Source organism: Papaver somniferum, chromosome 5, assembly GCF_003573695.1.
Source record: "Papaver somniferum cultivar HN1 chromosome 5, ASM357369v1, whole genome shotgun sequence".
NCBI classification, from domain to species: domain Eukaryota; kingdom Viridiplantae; phylum Streptophyta; class Magnoliopsida; order Ranunculales; family Papaveraceae; genus Papaver; species Papaver somniferum.
The window spans coordinates 184,797,825-184,817,218 of NC_039362.1; the positions used below are offsets into that span (position 1 = coordinate 184,797,825).

The 19,394-nt window shown below is 40.1% G+C and overlaps 3 long non-coding RNA genes across 7 annotated transcripts; all 3 read right to left on the minus strand.

Annotated features, from left to right (window-relative positions):
* Nucleotides 1-8,265: 8,265 nt before the first annotated feature.
* Nucleotides 8,266-11,160, minus strand: LOC113283914. Of its 4 annotated transcripts, none has more exons than XR_003327819.1 (4): nucleotides 10,605-11,160; nucleotides 9,904-10,133; nucleotides 9,109-9,200; nucleotides 8,266-8,586 (listed from the first exon to the last, which is right to left on the minus strand). It is a non-coding gene; the product is annotated as an uncharacterized LOC113283914 (long non-coding RNA). The 4 variants fall into 4 exon arrangements; XR_003327821.1 differs by having other exon boundaries at nucleotides 9,900-10,133; XR_003327820.1 differs by having other exon boundaries at nucleotides 8,266-9,200; nucleotides 9,900-10,133.
* Nucleotides 11,161-12,239: 1,079 nt separating this feature from the next.
* Nucleotides 12,240-15,304, minus strand: LOC113283915. The gene is made up of 5 exons (XR_003327822.1): nucleotides 14,926-15,304; nucleotides 14,761-14,834; nucleotides 13,850-14,299; nucleotides 12,960-13,189; nucleotides 12,240-12,609 (listed from the first exon to the last, which is right to left on the minus strand). It is a non-coding gene; the product is annotated as an uncharacterized LOC113283915 (long non-coding RNA).
* A 418-nt stretch (nucleotides 15,305-15,722) lies between these two features.
* Nucleotides 15,723-18,550, minus strand: LOC113283918. Of its 2 annotated transcripts, none has more exons than XR_003327825.1 (6): nucleotides 18,030-18,550; nucleotides 17,370-17,575; nucleotides 17,117-17,281; nucleotides 16,537-17,010; nucleotides 16,322-16,417; nucleotides 15,723-16,077 (listed from the first exon to the last, which is right to left on the minus strand). It is a non-coding gene; the product is annotated as an uncharacterized LOC113283918 (long non-coding RNA). The 2 variants fall into 2 exon arrangements; XR_003327826.1 differs by having other exon boundaries at nucleotides 17,117-17,293.
* Nucleotides 18,551-19,394: the final 844 nt, after the last annotated feature.

The following is a 19,394-nucleotide window of genomic DNA, read 5'->3' on the forward strand; positions in this document are numbered from 1 at the left end:
ACTCTTTTGAAAAAAATTAAAAATTCCAAAAAAAAATTAAAAAAAAATCATAAAAATGGAGCTCATTTACCTTGAAATGTTGACTCTTGTGCAAATATGTAATTAGGAGTCTTAGTCTAGATATTTAGGCACCCTGATTCTAGCACAATTCACATGTGATAAGAAACTTGCACGCGCACGATCTACCAATACATGTATAGCCTCGATCTTCAAGGTGTTTGATAGGAAGTTAGATTGCCAATCACTTTAGAATACTGAATGAGACTTGACTAGCTTGTTCTTTGGTTGGCTGGGATAGAAGTTGGAGGATACGTTAAGAAAAGCAACCATAGAATTTGACCGGATGCATTCGATAAGGGCCACCTCTTGCTAAGAGTCATGTAATTATGTTTTTCTTTTTGTTCATGTATCAAAAGTGTCACTTGTTGTAAAGATCAAAGTTATTTCTTCAAAAAAAAAAAAAAAAAAAAAAAAATATATATCAAGTATTTATTTATTCCATGTTTTGTCATGTTAAAAACAATATTCTCTCTTGTTCCAAAAATAAAAGAGAGTAATCAATGTAAATAAGAGTCATGTAAAGAGTCATCTTTTTGTTGTAAATAGTCTTGTAATAAGCAAGGAGGGTGCAGCCATCGATGTATAACGCGGGTAAACTGAAATATCACCAACTCATTGGGTGAACATTCACAATTCTCGTAAAGCCGGACAGCTAGCTTGGCTTAGAATTCGGTTCTTAGCCTAAAAACTATCTCTTGGTGGTTAGTAGTCATAACTTCAGATCTTTCTTTACACATGTGTAGATACACTTTACACTCTTACCACATGTCTTTATTTGTTATCAGTGCTAGGATTGTGCCTTTGATAGCTAGATTGACATCTCCATTTTGCTGTGAGCTTAAACTGACTTGCACATGTCACATTTGATGGAATCTGAGCTTATATTTTGGCCTAGAACTTTGTAGGTACGTTCTAAGCAAACCTTCACGAGACTTCAACTCGTCCACTAGGGACATTTAGTGGTTTAAAAGGCTTAGTGCATACGCTAAATGCATTCGAGAGACCAGCGACAGTGGTATAGGTAGGATTTCCTTAGTTTTGTTTTACTTGAGGACAAGTAAAATTCAGGTTTGGGGGTATTTGATGAGTGCTAAAAAGTGCATATTTCTATATATTTTTCTTGGCATTTAACTCATCTTTTGTGCATTAATTCTACATTTTATACCATATTCTGTATTTTCTTTGTTTTCAAGAATAAATACTTTTATTATTTAATTTTGCATTTTTAGGTAATAAATAAAGCTTGGATGAATTGTTGAGCGAAAAGAGTAAAGAAACGGTCAAGACTCCCGCAGGAAGGCAGCAAAGAATGATGTTTGCAAGAGCCGGATAAACTAGAAGTGGGCTTGAAGAGGAAGAATTGTTCTTAAAGAAGATATGGGCTTGGCATACCCAAGGCCCAAAACCCTTACCCAACTCCATTTCCAATATCCATACCCATTTCCATGAGAACCGTCAGATAGGATCCATCACATCATCCTACGGTCGGCTCATCATCGTGCATCAAACTCTGAAGTTCCTGTCAAACATCATAGTACCTAACTCCATCTGGAACCGTTAGCTTCGTTGTATCTCGCAATCCAACGGTCGCTACAAGCTGTTTCCCTTCTTGTCGTTCGATTCGTTTCAGATGTGGTCATCCAACGCTCTCGTCTTGCTGGACATCAAGATTGCTGATCCCGCCCAACACCGGAGCACACCCAACACATATAACCCAAAAACCTAACCCTAAATCGCTCATTCTCTTCTCCCCTTCTCTTTATTCTCTTCTCCCGCCTCTGCAGACACCATGTCTGCCATACCACCACCTTCTCCACCATGTCCGCCACCACCTACTCTGCCACAACCAAACCACCAACTCCACCTGCTCGAACATCATCACCCCCTCTTTCTAGCCCCCTATTTGATTGATATTTCTTCTCACCTTTCTCTGAAACCCTAGAAGAAAAATCAATCGATTAGGCGAGTCTAGAGTAGCAATTGACACATGGGAATGGAGCAAAGGACCAAGGGGAAGAATGGGTCGAAGACAAACTCGTCAAATCACATCAATATGGGTAAGAATTACCAAACCCTAAATTTTCTGATTTGGGGGAATTTATTAAAGAACCCTAATGTTCTGTTAGGGAGAGCATTAGAGAAGATATGGGTCTGTTTTGTACTGTCAAATTAGGTAGAAATAACTTACCTAATTTCTGTTTAAATTGGGGATATTTTTGGGGAAGAACCCTAATTTTGTAATTTGGGGGAAAACCCAAATTGGGTCTGTGGGTATAAATTGAGACTGTGGGTATGTTTTAATGGGGATGCCTGGGCTAGCCAGAGCTTCACCCAAGGGGCCTGGAATAGCCAGTGCTTCCAAGTTGTTTTCAGTTCATGTTTTGAAGTCAATATTATTTCAATTTCAGTTTTTAATCATTTCCAGCATGTTTTAAGTATCATGTGCTAGGGTTTAGGTGAAACTCTTGATTGTATGTTAAGATAGTTAGTAATCCTGTCACTGTTCTTGTAGTGCTGAAACTAAGTAGGATTGATAATTGGCTAGTTGAGTGAATGCACCTGTGATCAGCTGTGCTGTAAGAAGACAGCTGATTCTAGGGGTGTAAGAGTGAGAGTAGCTAAGGATTCAGTCCATTTGAAGGACTGTGCTTAATTGAAGTAGGGAAGTTAGTAAACTTAGTGATCAAATGCACCTGTGATTGAGTGTGTTGTAAGAAGACACTCAATGCTAGGGGTGAACTAGAGAACTTAGGGGATTAACCTTCCACTAATGCGGATTGCTAGATAACTAGTTGAGCAAACAAGCCTGTGATCAGCTCTACTGTGAGAAGACAGTTGATGCTAGGGGTAAGTTAGTAAGATTAGTTAAGTAAATCATCCACAATCTTCCCTGAGATGAAACAAGAACATGATTGATTAGGATCTGCCTTAGTTTAGGATCAAGATGTGAATTCAAAAGCCCTAGCATGTTCCTGTTTACTTGCTTTATATTCTACTGTTTTTCAGTTCAGTCACTGCCATCATCTCATGTGTGTTTTAACACAACCAAGACTCTTTGTTACAATTCAGTTTTAGTGAAACCTTAAGCTTCAACTACACACACCAAGTCTTTGTGGATCGACCCTGCTTGCCCTGTTCTATACACTAGACCCTGTGCACTTGCAGGTATAATGTTTGTGACTCTTTTAGAGAGCCACCAGAGGCGCCGCCGTGATCGCGAGAAGTCCCAAGTCACTCCTTGTCATGTGATAGCTGATAACTGAGACATCGATTCCCGAGCGGATGTTTGCTTCTATCATCTTGAGATCGGCGTTTGTAAGATGAAGTCAAGAATTGGAAATTGATATTGTAACCGAGAGATTAATCTCCCACTGTGGTCGCCAATTGTTTGAGGGTGAAAACGGTCTCTGCTGATTTTGGTAATTTCGTGTATGGGTGAGAAACGAGTCTAAACCCTAAACAACGTACTACACGGGGGTACTTTAGATTCGAGAGATCAATCTGTACAAATCCGGCCTAAACCAAGAAATGGCCGTTCCATACTTGCTTCCGTCACAAAGTGAAGGAGAAGGGTTGGACTTGGGGAGTGAAGCGAAGAGAGTGTTGAGACCAGAATAGTTGATTCTGGAAGAGTGGTTGTTTTACGACTTGTATCAGAAAGTGAAACGCTAGCAATGTGGAAAGCTAACAGGTAATTTTTGAGTGTTGTATTCTCCTGACTAAAACTTGTTGTTTGGTGGAAATAGGTGAGACCTATTTATAAAAGTCGCAACAAAATGTACCCTGGCCTCGTAAGAAGTGGAAACGGTTGAGTAATGGAAGAGAATGGTAACACGTAACGCCTGGAATTGATGTTTCCATAATGAAGGATACGTTTCACCATTATTTCCTGTAATTACTAACCGCCTTACTCTTATGACACTTTCTTTTAACGTGCGTATTGCACGCCGCATGCTGTAAACCTCCAGACCAATACCCTGATGAGCATCCCCCAGTTTGTGACATGTCTTGATGTCTCGAGTGTTTTCGTGGAAAACATGTATCATGTTGCTATTGTTCGGCAAGTTAAAATTGAGAGGATTGCCGGTTCGGTGGCGACCTTCGACGACCGAGATTTTGCATCTTGAGAGGAAGGGTAGTCGTTGATTGTGGCTACCTTCCGTTGGTAGCCAGTGTCGTGGCCACGGTGCTGTCATGGCTTGCGCATGCTCTTGGCGTGGCCAATTAGGGTGCCGTGACCAAAGAGTTGGCAGTCTAGCCAAAGGGTTGCCACAAGTCGTGTGGTTTGGTGGCAAGCTTGTACGGCTGAGATCTGTGTCTCAGGAGGAGGGGTAGTCGTTGATTTTTGCAACCCTCCGTTTGACAGCCAGTGGAATGGAGGCATTCCGCCATGGCTCGTGTATGCTCTTGGCGTGGCCAAATTAGGGTTTGGCGCAAACTGCGGAATTTTGGCATCGCAGCCAAGAGGTTGCCAAAAATCGTTTGGTTTGGTGGCAAGCTTGCACGACTAGATTTGCATCTCAGAAAGAAGGGTAGCCGTTGATTGTTGCAACCCTCCGTTTGGCAGTCAGCGGCATTGAGGCATGGTCGGCATGGCTTTTGCATGTTTTTTGCATGTTTTGGCATAAACCGTGGAATTTGGCATTGGGCCAGAAGTTTCCACGCGTTTGGTGGCTAACTTGTAGGGCTGAGATTTGCATCTCAGAGGGAAGGGTAGCCGTTGATTGTTGGAACCCTCCGTTTGGCAGCCAGCGGCATGGCCGACATGGTTTTGGCATGTTTTAGGTGCGGCCAAATTAGGGTTTTGGCATAAACCGTGGAATTTGGCATTGGGCCAGAAGTTTCCACGCATTTGGTGGCGAACTTGTACGGCTGAGATCTGCATCTCAGAGGGAAGGGTAGCCGTTGATTGTTGCAACCCTCCGTTTGGCAGCCAGCGGCATGGAGGCATGGCCGGCATGGCTTTGGCATGTTTTTGGTGCGGCCAAATTAGGGTTTCGGCATAAACTGTGGAATTTGGCATTGGGCCAAAAGTGGCTACGCGTTTGGTGGCGAACTTGTACGGCTGAGATTTGCATCTTAGAGGGAACGTTAGCGGTTGATTGTTGCAACCCTCCGTTTGGAAGCCAGTGGCATGGAGGCATGGCCGGCATGTCTTTGGCATGTTTTAGGCGCGGCCAAATTAGGGTTTCGGCATAAACTGTGGAATGTGGCATTGGGCCGGAAGTTGCCACGCGTTTGGTGACGAACTTGTACGGCTGAGATTTGCATCTCAGAGGGAAGGGTAGCCGTTGATTGTTGCAACCCTCCGTTCGGAAGCCAGCAGCATGGAGATATGGCCGGCACGGCTTTGGCGTGCCGTTGGCACGGCGGTGCGGCTGGCATGGTTGGGCCTTTGGCGCGTGAGGTGTGGTTGGCATGTCGTTGGCACGGTGGTGCGGCTGGCATGATTGGCATGCCTTTGGCGCGGAGGTGTGGCTGGCATGGTTGGCATGCCGTTGGCACGGAGGTGCGGCAGGCATGGTTGGCATTCCTTTGGCGAGGATATGTGGCTGGCATGGTTTGCATGTCGTTGGCACGGTGGTGCGGATGGCATGGTTCGCATGCCTTTGGCGCGGAGATGTGGCTGGCATGTCGTTGGCACGATGGTGAGGCTAGCATGGTTGGCATGCCTTTGGCGCGGAGGTGTGGCTGGCATGGTTGGCATGTCGTTGGCACGGTGGTGCGGCTGGCATGGTTGGCATGTCTTTGGCGCGGAGGTGTGACTGACATGGTTGGCATACCGTTGGCACGGAGGTGCGTCTTGCATGGTTGGCATGCCTTTGGCGCGGAGATGTGGCTGGCATGGTTGGCATCCCATTGGCACGGTGGTGCGGATGGCATGGTTGGCATGCCTTTGGCGCGGAGGTGTGGCTGGCATGCCGTTGGCACGGAGGTGCGGCTGGCATGGATGGCATGCCTTTGTCGCGGAGGTGCCGCTGGCATGCCTTTGGCGCAGGGGTGTGGCTGGCATGGTTGGCATGCCGTTGGCACACTTGGTGCGGCTGACATTGTTGGCATGCCTTTGGAGCGGAGATGTGGCTGGCATGGTTGGCATGCCGTTGGCACGGTGGTGCGGCTGGCATGGTTGGCATGCCTTTGGCGCGGAGGTGTGGATGGCTTGCCGTTGGCACGAAGGTGCGTCTAGCATGGTTGGCATGCCTTTGGCACGGAGGTGTGGCTGGCATGGTTGGCATGTCGTTGGCACGGTGGTACGGCTGACACAGTTGGCATGCCTTTGGCGCAGGGGTTTGGCTGGCATGGTTGGCATGCCATTGACACACTTGGCTAGCATGCGCGGCTGGCATGTGCGGAGACAATGCCAGTCGATACTTGAGGGTTCTGTCGTGGAACATAGCGTATAGATATATAAAAAAAAAAAGTTACCCTGGTAAATTTCTCGTAGACGTATTGAAAGGCTCAATAAATGCGCTAGTGGAGATATTGGTACCCACGGATCTATTTCCTTACAAAACGATGTCACGTCATACTAAGGTTTTACGATTTTAACCCTAAGCTAAAAACCACCATCAACACCTATATACTTTAAAATTTCGAATTATCTCTTGGGCCCGAGGCCTGCCCGGCCTGACTTGGCATGGCCTGTATTGTTTCATGGGTATGGACGGGCCATGAGCATTAAAATTTTTCTATTGCCCGGCCCGTCCTGTTAAACTTAATGGGTATTAAAGACTACAAGCCCGTCCTATCCGGCCTGTGCTATAATCGGGCTTGGACTGGCCTGTCCGATGTACACCTCTACACTCCATGGATCCAAGGCCACGATTGCGTGAATGCATATGTGATAGGTTGATGACACTCCCATCACTCCATGGATCCAAGGCCTTCCTATGATTGCATTATAGGGTGAATCCGTATATTGTTTATGTAGAAGGAATCAGCTCTACTTGCAACACGCTGGCCTTCCACAGGAGCTCTTCTCGTAAGATCGTTAAACTTCTCGATTCCGCTCGTACTGATTCTCAAGATCAACAAATAAACCATTTTATTTTTCTTCCTTTTCTTCTTTCTCTTCTGTATCACCTGATTCTTTAGCAACAACTTCGATTTTATGGTAGTTGTTTTTCTTCCTAACACCTCCATATCTTCGACGGAAAATAGAAAATATGTTTGATGATCTTGTTTTAGTATTTGGATCCACCAATAACTTAAGATCTATAACTCATTGCATACTCTCTCTGCATCTGTGAACTTTGGAATCCCTCACTCAATCTTTCCATTTTATACTTAGGGTTAGGGCTGTAGGGCTTTACTTTGTGTACCCAATGGATTTGGGCCGAACGAGGTCATGACTCACCCACCACTATATATCTGATATAAGTAGGGGTGAGCATAAAAACCTTAATCGCGGATTTGACCCGTATCCGTCAGCAAAATTGCGGATTTCACCCAGACCGCAAGATGTATGGGCCGTACACGGGTGGAGTTTTCAAATCCGCACGCGGTGCGGTTGCGGTTGTCTTTTAAAAACCGCGGATTACCCGCACCGTTGGGTAGTAAAGTAAAACTAGTAAGCCCATAACTCAAATTGAAAAACTTAAGATATATTTCTTGCTCTTGAAAACTTATGATTCATCTTTAGTCGCAGTTGAAAAAGTAACTTCTTAGATTTGTCATTTGGAAGGAACACCGAGTGAAGAAATTATAATTAGATTTCCGAGATAAACTGATTAGACAAAGTTTGCTGGAGCTACAAGTGACTGACTATACTAGAGCTGTTAGTGGGCTTGGCCGAAATGGAACATTTTCTGCTCTAAAATTAGTGGGCTTGGCCTAACAAATCCGCGGTTAATCCGCAACCGGCCCGTACAATCCGCGGATCCGTGGATGTAAAATCCGCGGGTGATTGGGCCGGTCACGGTTTGATTTTTCAAATCCGCAACTTTGACGGTTTGATTGCGGGTGACCCCTAATCCGCAACCGTCCGTCCATTGCACACCCCTAGATATAAGGGGGATACGAAATATGAATGAGGCAGAAAGTTGCTCAGTTAAGAAAACTGGAACCTACGTCTCAAAATTGTATCAACAAATGAGTTGTTTTTGAATAATTAAAAACTGTGGATTTTGAAGCTAAGAGAGTGGATTAACAGGTAATTAAACAAAATATCCAACCATTTTCTCCAACTTGTTCTGACACCCAGAATTCTTACTACAGAAGTAGCCCACTGCCAATTCAGCTTGCTAGCAACTGTAATTTCATAAAATAGATACATGAAACATAACTTGCAAGTGTTTCACAGCATCAACCAGAATTTTTCAATAACTTACAAACATAAAAAAAATGTGACATCTTGTAAACACTGCCAATGCTGCAGGGAGAGCTTTTCCTTCCGTATCAAAGAGCACAAAATTTTCCGTTGTTCGTGAACCATTCGCCCCTGATAGAAACAATCAAAATATGCACACAAGAACAGGTTCGCATACTGGAGGAGTTTGAGCCTCCGAGATAAACTGTCAATGTAGCCTGATGGAGAAAAGTATGAATAGAATACTCACGGGGATGGATTGAAGCAATAAAGAACAGTAAATGCATTAAATACAGTTTATATCATAGATCCTCCATGTGTAAGGTAGCAACTGTAGGAGCTGAATTTATTTGAAATCTAAGTAACCGAAGATGAAATCTGAATTGATAAGTACCCAAACACAGATACTTTGGTTGTTAAACAACACAAATGAAGACGGAAACAAGTGGTCAAGTGTTTGAGGAAGAACCAGCTTAACTAAGCATAAAATCACATATTTACTAAAATTATGATGCGCACAGAGAATCGCTATGCAAAGGTCACGTTATTATTGATTTGGACGATTTTGCTCTGCCAATTGGCTACTGGCACCAACATAAATTAAACACCACATACAAGAAAACAAAATTGAAGAAATCTGGTGTAGACACCAGTAGAAGCTATCGGTTGGAATCCTAAGTAGATATGTTGAACTTAAAGAGGAAACTTACTGGGTGAACATCACAGAGTTCTCAATTTACCTGATGCTTTTCAGTAGTCCGAAATTTCACAAGATCCTTCCGCTCCCTGTCAGTGTAGCTTTTTTATAACGTTCATCTAATGCGAAGAAATCCTGAAATTGATAAACCAATAACCTTGTCATCCAGTGCAACAAAACATACGGCACAAAAACAAGCAAATGAGATCATATGCATTCAATCACAGATGTCCTGTCATATATGCAGCTGTCGAAAATACTGAGTAATTTCACATATACTGAAGCAAATGATTGGTGTCGATCATGACCAGCTTGAGATATATCAAATGATTGTTATGAGATTCTCCACTGCTAAGCTCTCAGAGATAAGATATCAACCTCAAAACGATATTAACATCAAAAAAAAAAAAAATCAAGAATTTAACTTACAGCCAACAAGTAATACTCAGAGATCTCAACCCAGCAAATGTTTCATTTAAAACAACCAAGGGTGTCCAAATCAATTTCTAAGCACCAGTCAGTAGAAATTTATCTCCCACAGAAAAAGGATTCTATGTAGAATACAGCATACATGACCGTTTTACCACATACCTATATGTAACACTATTTCTGAAAAGTATTTCAGTTCTAATATTTTTGCCAATCAAACAACTATAATGCAGCAGATGATAATACAGCTAAAAGGATGAACATAACTCAAAGACACTTATTAACGATAAACCATATTGCTCTACTACTTCATCCCCTTTGGAACTATTTTCAGCTGTTTGCAAGAGTACAACCATGTGAGTAGAGTTCAAGAATGAGCATTAAGAAAAAGCTAACTAATAGTACCTACGTGATTCATCTTTGAAATTAGAGACGGGCATCAGGAGATGGACTTTTAGGAGAAGTAACTTTACAATCATCCTTACAAGCATCAACTTCACCACCACCCTCAATGAAGTCGTCAGCCATGCCAAGAAGTTGAATAATTATAATATCCTTAGGTTGATTAGTTGGATATCTCTGCCCGATGATTCAGCTTGTTCCGTTCTACTCTGTTGAGGTTTCCTTTTTGAATTTTGGCTGCAAGGAAAGCAATCAAGTCAGATGCAGAAGTTGAAGAATCATAGTTTGACCTCTCTAGTTGCTAATTTTTATAAGTCAATTCCATTTTAATTTGTATAAATATAACGCTCCAAGGGATAGAGGTTATCTACAACATAAGCATTTTTTTTATATGAAGTCAATCACGGAATCACTGTAAACATATCTAGCATCAAACCTAGTAACTAAACAATCCAAGGGATGGCATAACATTGGAACAATCGATAACCAAAGTTTCACCCTCATAAATTCTCAAACTGGAACCTCAATTTTATCACCTCGGGAATATGCATCAAATAATACAACTAGAGATTGACATCAAAAACAAGTAACCTTAAAACATCTCATATTAAGCCGGAACTCTAACATGAAAACAAGAAGCTAACATGGCAATTAAAAACAATAAAATTAGATGCCTAAAATAATAAATTCTGTAATTTAAAAACATACCGATCCAATAATAAATCAAGAATAGCGCAACCAAGACGAAGATATGTTGAGTAGTTGCATCTGTATCTCTCTTGAAAATATTGAGTAGAAGCACATTAGATATATCCGACGCTTTCGAAAACCACATTTCCGATTCCGCCTATACCAAGTATTTCAACATAGTTAGAACTTGATATTTAGGTTTTGGGTAGAATATCTTCCATAGAACTTGTGGTGATAAAACACTTGTATTTATATTAGAGATGAGTACTTTGAGATAACAGGATATTCAAAGTCAAGATAACGACTTGGTTGTTGAGTCTTCAGGTTTGTTGAGAGTCTATTTGTTACTTGACTTAGGTGATTGAGAGATTCCAGGGTACACCACACTACTTGCCTTAACAAACATAATTCATCCGTTTTGTTCTTCTTCTTCTTGCTTTTCTTCATTGATTCATGACTAATTTTCTTTCAACACTTTCTTCTTCCATATCCTTCTTTGTGATTGTTGGATCTGTGATTCTATCAGTCTTGTGTTTCGTTTTGTATAAACACAAAGACTCCCTGTAACTCTCTCTCTCTCTTCCTTTCTTTTGCTTTTTGTATTGTAGGAGCACTAGTGTTTAGGGATGGCTGAAAATACACTGTTGTTTTAGATAAGGGCACGAGAACGACATACTTAAGGCCCGGTATTTTGTGTCCCGAGTTTGAGAAATGAGATGTTGAATATTTAGCTAGTGGAAATCTCAATCTCAGCGGTTAAGTCAAGCATGGTGATTAAACAAAATTTCCAACCAATTTAGTAATATTGTACAATACATTGGCGCAACACAATCATTTTCCACGATCTTAATTTCTTGTTCAAATGTTTCTAACATGAACCACAAATTAACAGTCACTTCGCAAAAAGAAATATGACCACAAAAAAACTACAATAAAAGACTGCCACAAAAATATCTAAATGACTACCACACAAAAAACAATGTACATGTATGGAAATTTAGACTATCATTAAATATGACTATGAGCAATAGGAATGTTTAGAAAAATAAGTAGTCAGTTAAATTGAAATTACACGCCTACCTAAAACTATTGTACTTCTTCTCGCCAGCCTTAAAGGCGAGCTTGAAACTGGCCAGGAAATGAGTTCTATGAATATTTTAAAATATCAAACACACACATTTGCTTAGCGGCTCTACTTGCTTCATCATTCCACGTGAAATATTTAAATTTTCCGAATCCATTCATACTGATTCTTTAACAACAACTTCAATTTATTAGTAATTTTTCTTCTGAACACCTCCATATCTTTGATATAAAATAAAGAATATATTTGATGATCTTGTTTCAGTATTTGGATCCACCAATAACTCAGATCTATCTACACCGTTTGAATACGACTCTATGCGTCTTTCAACTTTGAATCATCAACTCACTCTCAAGGTTTTCCATTTTATACCTAGGGTTAGGGCTGTAGGGCATGGTTTTATGTTTACCATGTACCCAATGGATTTGGGCCGACTAACCACTATATCATCTGATAAGGGGATATGAAATGCGAATGAGGCACAAAGTTGCTCAGTCTAGAAAACTAGAACCTATGTTTCAAAATTGTATCAAGAAATGAGTTGTTTTTGAGAAATTGAAAGCTGTGGATTTTGAAGTTAAGAGTGTTGATTAATAGGTAATTAAACAAAATATCCAACCATTTTCTCCAACTTGTTCTGTATATAAACTAGACACCCAGAATTCCTACTACAGAAGTAACCCACTGCCAATTTAGCTTGCTAGCAACTGTAATTTCATAAAATGGAGACATGAAACATAACTTGCAAGTGTTTAATGCTGCAAATGCTGTAGGGAGAGCTTTTCCTTCCGTATCAAAGAGCACAAAAATTTCCGTTGTTCGTCAATTATTCGCCCCTGATAGAAACAATCTTATGGGTTTCCTTCTGCTATTCCTCAACGTGTGTCGACATATGCACACAAGAACAGGTTCGCATACTGGAGGAGTTTCTTCTGGATCCTGCAAAGTAAACTGTCAACGTTTCTTAATGGAGAAAAGTATGAACGGAATGGTCACGGGATAGATTGAAGCAATAAAGAAACGTAAATGCATTAAATACAGTTTATATCATAGATTCTCCATGTGTAAGGTAGCAACTGTAGGATCTGATTTCTGGGTTGGGATCTCTCATTATTACAAGTTTTCTCTTCAATTATTTGTTGTGTGTTTTTTCATATATGCTACAACATAAATATGACCATTTTCACCACACACCTACATAACATTTTCTCTACGATGTAACTCAAGTTTGTTTCCGATCGAACAGCTACAATGCAGCAGAAGATAAAATAAATATGAAGTGGGATTACCATGAGGCCTTGTTTTAAGTAGTTGCTGAATCTTCGTGGTTGAACTGTCCATGAAAATTTCACGCCTCTCGCGATAGATTTTCTTGGTGTTCTGCAACTGGAGATGGTTGACTGTTGTCTTGTCCTGAAGTATTGTGGTCTGGGGGAGATTGTCGCTGCATGCTTGATCCAGATCGTGAGGGAATAGATAGTTGGTTTTCAACTGGTGAAACTGGTGAATTTCTGCTTAACTAAACATAAAATCAAGTAAACATAAAAAGTTTGCAAGAGAGACCCAGAAGCAAGTTATCAAGTATTGGAGGATGGACCAGCTTAACTTAACATAAAATCACTTATTTATGATACCAACAGAGAATTGCTATGCAAAGGTCACGTCACATACTTATTGATTTTGGATGATTTTGCCAATCGGCAATTATTATAAACCAACATTAATAAAAATTGAAGAAACTAATTCCTGTGGCAATGTAGCATAGACACTAATCTAGGCACATAGTAGGATCATAATAATAATTTGAAAAAAAGAATGCACAAACTAAGCTGAACATTTGGACATGGCCCTGATCCCAATTTTACCTTGATTCTTTCCCTCAATGGCAATTATTATAAACCATCGTGAATCACATTCATGAAATTTGCAACTTTTACACAAAGGAAATATGCTATGAGTAAGTATACCATCAAAACCCTGGAATGAAGCAGATACATCAATGAAATGTATAAACACAGCAAAAACCTAATTCATCATCGATTTCAAAATTTTATAAATAAACCTTGGCCAAATTCGACCAAAAAATACCCCAAGTATCACCGAAATTCGTACAATATGATTTTGACTGAAGTAAACATTGAATCAAAATTTCAATTCTGAGGGATTGAACGGAATATACCTGTAACCTCTTATAGCGTATTCGTCAAATCGAAGATTACAGCTTTATGCATCTAGAGGGGTGACCGATAACCAGAGAGGAGAAGAATAAACCACCAAAGTAACAATACAAGTTACAGTTGACAATGTTACTGTAACATGCAATTTATGTTGGATCATCCGACCAGCACTATCATCTCCCTCTCCATTGCTTCTGAGATGGCAATCAGTTGTCTCACCTCACAATTCCGAGTCCACTTATACCGATCAAATGACTACTGAAATTTAATAGCAGCCTTTCCGGTGAAACAGTTAAGTTTTCAGAATCCCCTCACACCAATTATACAGATCAGTGCTTCTGTTATGTTTCTGGTCTGATGCATTGTTATGTGTTGGACTATTATTGTGTCTGCTTCTGGTCTTTGAAATTTGCAAAGACATGGACTTGCATTACTTTCAGAATCAGGTTCAGCTGAAAATAAAGCACATTCCTGAAGTTCAGTTCAACAGCGCGTGACAGAAATCCAAAATCTAATCTTAAAAAATCTAATTTTGTTTTCAGTTCAACAGCATATGATCAATACAACAAAATCTACATTTATGTCCTTTTAGAAGGTGAAGAAGGTCGAAACAAACTTCAATACTTGTAGGAATTGAGTTGATATTACCACCAATACATTAAATCTGAACTAGATAACATGCTTATAGTAATCCAAATAGTCTTGTCCAATACACTTGTCCATCTATTTTTAACCACACAGTAGCAGAATTATTGTTTCTTAAGATTGATAGATGCCAGGTAATATTTTACAAAAATGGCTTGTATGGTTGGATCAAAGCAGCCTAAGCATTCTTACATGACCTCAACATTAAAAAGATTTTTTTAAGAGAAACAAGTAGTGAGCTAAACGGCAATTGGAATGACACCTATACCTTAAACCATTGCATTTATCGGTTCATCGGAAAAGACATACCAAATGATGGGCGGCCGGAAAGGGAGATTTTCACTGAAAACACAGTTATAAACTTATTAGCTATAAACCCAAACACATAAACCATAAATAAATAGTGAACCGTAACAATTCAAAACATACATACCACTTGAATCAATGACTACTAAACTTCAACGAATGAATGGACAAATCTCCCAACTTCAACGTCTTCCCCTAAAACAGTTAACTTTTCAGAATTCGCTTATACCAATTATACAGATCAGTGTATACGTCATTTTTTTTTTCTTCCTTTTCTTCTTTCTGGTCTTCTGAGTCTTCAGCAACAACCCAAACAGCTTTGATTTGTTACTAATTTTTCTTCCAACACCTTCCATATCGTTGTGTTAGTTGATCTTGTTTGGGTATTTGGACCAACCAATAGCTTTGATCTATCATCAACTCAATGATTTCATACTATGCATACCTGTGAACTTTGGATCCTAACTCTGTCTCTCAAGATTTGTGTTTCAAAAGGAACTCTCCCTCAACCTTTTCCTTTTTATAGGTAGGGTTAGGGTATTAGGGCTAAATGTGGATTTATATTTACCAATTTGTCATGTGGATAAGGGCAGAATAGGGTCATGACTCACTGTTTTGACAAGATGGATATTGGATGTTGTTATAAAAGTGCCTCAGTTTTGAAAACTAGGACTTACATGTCTCAATTTGAGTTTGAGAACTGTGAATTGTAGTTGGTGGAAATGTCAATGCCTCTGCCCGCAGATGAATAAGTTGGCTAAATTCCCATTCTGAGACCCAAACTCAAATTAAACAGAAACTTGAACCATTTTTTTCCTAACTTGTATGGTGTACATAAATTTGACAAACTGGATTCCAAATAACCCATTGCCAGTTTAGCTCATTGGCAACAGTAAATCTGTAATTTCATTGCAGACATGAAAAATGACTGACAAGGCTAGACAAGCAAATATACCAAGCGTTGATTTTGTACATTGGCAAGATAAAGAATTTTAAGCACTTGGCAAACAACAATTGTGTTCCATTTTGTAACCACTGCAATGTTGCAAGGAGAGCATTTCCTTCTGCATTAAAGTGGACAAAACCCAACAACCTTCTGTTTGGATTTCTCTTGGTGTTCTTGTAGTACAAAGAATTACAGCAACCCCCAAGGTATAAATTCTATCTAACTAGTAAATTCTTGTAGAAGTTGCCATCTAACTCTAAACCAATTAAACTTAATTCTTAAAGACATCTTTCTTTTGCTTTACTTGTCAGATGCCCGAATTACTCCCAATGCCTGCAAAAATAGAGAATGACGGAGGTCAAGTTAGTAAAAACAGGGTAATACTATAAAGGATACGGGGCGTAAGAAAAAAAAACTGTGGATTTCTAATCAACCCTGAAGTTTGATAGGAGTCTGAAGACAAACAATTTACTTTTTGAGGACAGTATCCTCAAATTGGCTTTGAGGTGTGGGACAAAAGTAGTCTTATATCATTCTAACAGACTGTTTGAGAAATGAAAGTAGAGTTGTTGCTTACCAATGTGCAATTCTCGAGAGCACAAAACATCTTAACATGAATCCATAAACCCCAAACAGTGTCGTGAGCCTTTCTCAGTGTATCTACCTTATATGCCTGTGAACAGAACACGTAATAGAAATGATAAGGCAAGGGGATTCATGTAAAAACACTCTTTAATAGTCAATCTCAAATCAATATAGCATCTATGACTCAGACTTGAAGATTTTGCTTACTTCTTGTAAATATGCTTAAGGAATTCAGTCGCGGTGAGATGATTCAGTGTTACACTTCTCAAAGAAACTGACAGGAAGCTCAGCGGACTTTTCACCTTGGATGGGATCAATGTGGAAGACAGAGTGTTCATGAATAATGATCTCTGCTGGACAACCATGAAGAGTTGCAAATGTGGGTAGGCCACAAGTCATGGCTCCAACAACCGTGCGCTTAAATGCTTCATAAAAGGCAACGGTAGAGTTCGCCATCTCGAACCCAGTTCATCTGTGAGAAAAGAATATCCAGCGGAAATCTCCATCTAGTTTGTAGGTCTCATACAAGGCATACATGTTCTTCATTTCTTCGGCTCTTCCAAGTCCTTTTGACTCATTTCTTCGATCTCCAGCCACCACAACAAGGTATTTTAACTAATAAGGTTATGTGCCTCACACAATCAAGTCTTGCCATTGGGAATGGTATTGACTTGGAACAGTCTTTCAACAAATAAATGTGCCATTAAAAATCAGGGTCAGAATTTATCAGTAATTGATAATGTTACTATAGTGCAAATACGAAATGGTGTCAATGAAAAAGTCATACATGTGTTCTTTGTTTTGAGTATCACTGTAAAGAAGCTCCTCAATCTCTTGGTGAAAAGCAGTGAATCGCTTATTCTCCTCCATACACGGGAAGTACATGTCCAAGCTTTCCACCACTGAAAGACGACTTTCCCTTCGATTCGGCGGCAAGTTCTTTTGCAACATCCTGTCAGAGAATCTATAAAATATACATTTCCGGAATATTAAAATCATTAACGAATGGTAACTGAACTTGGCTGATAATGAATGTCTACCTCGTGTATTGCTCGAGTAAGGCCAGACTTCAAGCCTAGAGATCCACCTACAACGAGTTCCCTTTTCATTCTTGAGGGGAGCTCAAATAAGGATAAAATTGCAGGCTCACAACCATTCCTTATCTTTCCGAGCTTGCTTATCCCACTGGTCTGCCGCTAGCTTGTTTTAGCAACACCTTGATGGCATCAAAGCAGTGATGTTTCCTCTGCAAGATAACACCATAGTTCATGTTACTGTCTTACTTACCAACAAATCAATACAAGAAAACCTAATCTTACGTGTTTTTAAGGTGAGAGTCTCAAGGGATCTAAACAAACATCAATACTAGCAGGAATTGAAAACTAAGCAAATACACGCTACCTGGCACCTAAATAGTAAATCAATACCTGTCATTCAATTGAAAACTGAGCAAATATGTGCATATAGTTATCCAAATTGTCATGTCCAATAACACACTTGCCCATCTACTTGTAAGTTGTAACCAGACAGTATTGAATTTATTTCTTAAGTTTTATAGATGCCAGGTAACTTTCTAGATGAGTAAATTGTATGGATAGACTAAATCAGCTTACTCAACCCATCCTTACAAGACTTTAGAATATAAGAAGAGTTGGACAACTAAATTGTTAGTAAAATGGCAGTTGAAGTTACATACTTACCTTAAACCATTGCATTTCTCGTTGCTCTGAATCAATTGGATAAATAGAAGAACCAAGTCAGTTGACCTGAAACACTGACAAACTCAAACACATGTCAAAACACCACAAGGACCGATTAAAGATGCACACCACATGAATTAATTGATGTGCCTTTTCTTCCCTGTCGGGTTTCCATAAGTCCTGATCTTGTCTAAGTTCGCTGGATCTCCCTCGCAGTCCCCGCTTGAGTACATCAGCCTGGATTATTACCGCATACACTGGTTTAGTGAAATATCAGACTGTGCTGTTACCTTGATACACTGATTTGATGAAGAAAGATTCATCTCAACATCCGTTTAACAATTCAACCTTACGAGAAGAAATTGTTAACTATTCCGAGTCAGCTCATACCGATCGTAAAGATCAACAAATAAACCATATCTTTTTCTTCCTTTTCCCAGTCTTTAGCAACAACAGCAACCCAAACAACTTTGATTTATTCGTATAGGTTCTTCCAACACTTTCTTCCATATCTTAACGTTTTTTTTTGCTCAACCGGTAGATTAGACCGATCTACTCACTTCTCCGTTTTATATGTAGGGTTAGGAGTTTTAGACTCTTAGGGCTTACTCTGGTTTTACTATTTATCAGTTACCCAATGGATAAGGGCAGGAAATTAGTCTGACTGACAAGGCCAGGCGAGCGAATATACCTAGGATTGCACATGGGTCGGTTTTGGCCTCACCCACCACCCAACCCACTGACGGTGGGTAATAGAAGTTGTCATAACCAACCCAACATTATAATGGGTCGGACGAATTACGGCGGGTTGGATCGGGTGGGTGGGGGACTACCCACCATAAAATACAATGAACATTACAGTTACAGACTTACAGTCTTACTGTTAAACTTACCTGTATACAAATAACGAAGATTCTTATAGATTGGATGTAATAATTTTTATTAAAAAGCATGTAAACTGATAAATCTAGGATGCTAACTTCAGTGAAGAGAAGTTAGCGATGATTAGGTTTAGGCATTATATATCATTACTTCAACTGTTGTGGTTCATTTAGGATAGGTAATCTAAAGATTAGCATTAACTTAGAAATATTTAAATGGATGGGTGGGTGGGTTGGGTCGGGTGAGGGAAGCTGTCACCCACAATCGACCCACCATACGATGGGTTTTGATGTTGTGACCCATAATCGACCCGTTCGTAGATGGGTTGGGTCGGATACGGGTAATTTCTGACGAGTGTGGGTTGGATTGGTGGGTTGAGTCGGGCCTAAATATACGACTAGCTGATTTTGTAAATTAGAATTTTAAGATGACTAATTCTACACTCACTCACCGTGATTTGATACGAATGTCGCGAAAGGGAAT